Raw genomic sequence first — 4,000 nt, forward strand, 5'->3', positions numbered from 1 at the left:
GTTAAGTGTCAAGTGTCTGAGGCCGAATTTGAACTCAGGTCCTCCTGTCTTCAGGGCTGGTGCTCTATTCACTGTGCCACCTAGCTGTCCCAAGAACTAGCAGATAGGGAAAGATTGAAAAAGAGGGAGCGATGGGTGGAGGGAGACAGAGACACAGAGAGAGAACAAAAAAGAGGGAGGAGAGACAGAGAGAGAGAGAATCAAGTTAAGCATTTATTAAGCACCTGCTGCATTCCAGACACTGTGCTAAGTACTGAGGACACAAAGAAAAGTAAAGCGATGTCTGCCCTCAGGGAGCTCCCAGTCTAGTGGGGAAGACAACACGCAATCAGCGAGATGGACACAGACTCGGCCCAAGAGTCAGGAGAAGCAGGAATGCTCCTGTCAGAAGGGGGGGTTATCTGAGACTTGAGGGAAGCCAGGAGAAAGAGATGAAGAGGGACAGATTCCAGGTATGAGGAATAGCCAGAGAGAATGCCCAGACTTAGGAGATGATGTATCTTGTTTAAAAAAAAAAAAGCAAGGAAGCCAGTGTCGCTGGATCTCAGAGTAGATGGGAGGGAGTGAGGTGTAAGAAGACTAGAAAGGCAGGAAGGGGCCAAGCTACGAAGGGCTTTACAATCCAGAGAGGATTTTATATTTGATCCTGGAGAGAACAGGGGAGCCAATGAAGTTTACTAAATAAAGGGCTTATATGATCAGATTGGTCTGTAAGAAGATCACTTTGGTGGCTGAATGGAGGATGGACTGGGGTGGAGAGAGACTTGTGGCAGGCCAAGACATGGTTGTTGTCCTTTGTACTCGAAGAGAACCCAAATGACATCACTATGTTGGGCTGATCAGACCAGTACAAGCTTGGAAGGCTCTCCCACAGATTGGGCACAAATAGCCATGTGAACGTTTGGTATGAAGATGTCTCTAAATTTGAGCACATCAGGTTTCTCTTCAGCTACTGCAATTCTGCTTTGCCCATAGAGCACACCTTCTTTGATGTGGGCATGCCATGCTGGACAGTCCTGTTCCAGTGTCTCCCATGTCTCACAATTGCTACCAAAGTTCTTCAGACAGACCTTGAGAGTGTCCTTGTATCACTTCTTCTGACCTCCATGTGAACGCTTGCCTTGTGTGAGTTCTCTGTAAAATAGTCTCTTAGGCAAACATACATTTGGTATTCAAACACCATGGCCAGCCCATCACTCTCTCTGCAGTAGAGTTTGAATGCTGGTACTTCAGCTCAAGAGAGGACCTCAGTGTCTGGTACTTTATCCTGCCAGGTGAGCTTCAGCATCTCCCTAAGATAATTCAAGTGGGAGCGATTCTGTTTCCTGGCGCAGTGCTGGTAGGCTGGCCAGGTTCCACAGGCAGACAACAATGAGGTCAACATCACAGCTCTGTAGACCTTCAGTTTGGCAATCCATCTAATTCATCTTCTCTCCCACACTCTCTTTCAGAGCCTCCCAAACACTGAGCTAGCCACATTATCTATGTAGACATCCCTGGGAAGCATACTGCCAAGTTAAGGGAACTTCACAGCATTCAAATCTTCTCCATTTGCTTTAACTGATGATTGGTATGGTGCTGGCTGGTGGGGAACCTCTGGTTTTGACCCATGAGCAGGCTATTATAATAGTCCAGACATCAGATGATGAGGGCATGCTTCATAGTGCTTGCCATGTCTGAGGAGAAAAGGGGGCATATGTGAGAGATGTTACAGAGGTAGAATCGACAGGATTTGGGAGGGGTGGTGGGAGAGAGTGAAGAGGTGACAATGTCACCTAGGTTGTGAACCTCAGGAACTAGAAAGATGGCAGTATCCTTGACAGTAATAGGGAAGTTAGAAAGGGCAGGGTTTGGGGGGAAGCCAGTGACCTTTGTTTTGGACATGTGGCTTTTCAGATGCCTACTGGGTATCCAGTTTCTTTTAAAGGCAGTTAGAAATACAGGACTGGGGATCAACAAAGAGATTGGGGTAGATTTGAGAACTGTGTACATTGTTCTGTCATGCCCAACTCTTGGTGACCCCTTTTGGGGTTTTCTTGGCAAAGATACTAGAGCGGTTTGCCTTTTCCTGTATTTTATAGATGAGGAACTGAGGCAAATGTGGTGAAGTGACTTGCCCAGGGTCACACAGCTAGTGTCTGAGGCCAGATTTGGACTCCAGAAGAGGAGTCTTCCTGACTCCAGGCCTGGCACTCTATCCACCATGCCACCTACCTGTCCAATTAAGTCCCCAGGAGCTGCTGAAATTACCAAGTTAAGTGATGTGGACAGATAGGAGTTTGGGAGACCCCCACAGTTTGCAGGTACAACTAGAAGGGCCAGCAAAAAGAGAGGCTTTTTAGTTTGGAGGCTAAAACTAGACTTGTTCGGTTGTGTTCATGACCCCTATATGGGGCTTTCCTGGCAAAGGTCTTCTCCCGATCATTTTATAGACGAGGGAACTGAGGCAGATAAGGGTAACAGACTTGCCCAGGGTCACACAGCTAGAAAGTATTTGAGACCAGATTTGAAGTCAGTCTTCCTGACTCCTGGCCCACCACTCACCTCTAGCCTGAAGATGAAAGGAGTGGAGACGACTTGGGGACCAAGGTGTGAACACAGCAAGGGGCTGAGGTCCTTTGGTCCAGTAGTCAGGGACAGCAGAGTGCTAAGGGGAAAACCTGTGCTAGGCAGCTGGGAGATGAGGTGGGCGGATGACGCGGAGGGGGGCTCCAAGCCTGCCATAATTTCTCATTAGAGCTTCTTTAGCAGACACAGAAGCAGAGTCGAGTTCCCATTGGTCGAGGAACAATCTCTTAGGCAACATCTGGCTGGCTCAGAGATTGCTGGGAAGCCAGCGACTACAGGGAAGTCAGCAGCAGGAAAAGGAGAGAGGGAGGGAGGGAGGGAAGGAAGGAAGACTCAGGGGAGTCAGGGACCAAACCAAACACCCTGAGCCCCTGGCTCTCCGGAGTGGGGCTCCCCAGGGTGGGATGGCGAGGTGGGGAGGACAGAGATGGGGCTTACACAGAAACAAGGCCAGAGAAACGGGGAAGCAGGGGGGCTCTCACAGCCCAGGCTGAGCAACTCTGACAGAAGACACTCCCCTCACAAAACCCTCCCCATACACCCCCAGGTGATAACAGTAACAGCTGACAGGTCTATAGCAAAACCCTTCATCTGTGGGATCCTAGGAACCCTAGGGAGTAGCTGCCTCTTGTACTATTAGCTCCATTTTACAGATGAGGAAACTGAGGCTCCAAGAGATGACTACCAGCTGTCTAAGCATCAGGCATGTGAGCTGACCCCAGCCAGACCTTCCCAACAGTAGGTCCCTTAGGTGTCATTTGGTCTTTGTGCCTTCATAGGACCTCGTTGCCTTTCTCTGAATCTTTGAGACTGGGGGGAGGAGAGTGATGTTCACCAAGGAATGCCTGAGCAGAGCCAAAGGGAGCAGCACCTTGGCCAGCAGTCATGCTACAGCCCCTCCCCCTCCCCCCCATGCCCGACCAGAGCCAATATGAATGAACTCATGCTGCCATCAGAACAGGTGCCTGGCACATAGTAGGTGCTATTGAATTGATGCCAAGTTTCTTTTTCTTTATGCCTTCCTGCTGCCCCCACTCAGTTCCCACGCCTGGGCTTCTCTGCTCCTTTGCTAATATCTTGGTTTGAATTCTCTATACAAACTCAGAGTGTGTCTTGTGCGTAACTTGGCATCGCTTGGCAGGTTTGCCCTCCTGCCACTCTCTCTGCCCTGTAGTAGCTGCCAGCAGGCCAATCGTGGCCTTTCTTTGTTGCTGCTCATAAATTTATAGCAGGGCCAGCATCCTCTGTTCCATCTTGCCTTTTCTCTAAAGATGGCGCTCCCTTGTGACTGATGGAAGGATAGGCACTGGGCTTTTGTCACTACTAGTAGGCGCTGCCAGTACACAGAAAAGCTAAGGGACTCCCCCTGGGTCACAGTCAGCCATTAGCATTTATTAAGCCCCTGCTGCATGTGTGTATGGCCCTGGGGATA

Source organism: Petaurus breviceps, unplaced genomic scaffold (assembly GCF_028583685.1).
Source record: "Petaurus breviceps papuanus isolate PSGF00001 unplaced genomic scaffold, PetGlider_PUasm1.0 90451, whole genome shotgun sequence".
NCBI lineage: Eukaryota > Metazoa > Chordata > Mammalia > Diprotodontia > Petauridae > Petaurus > Petaurus breviceps.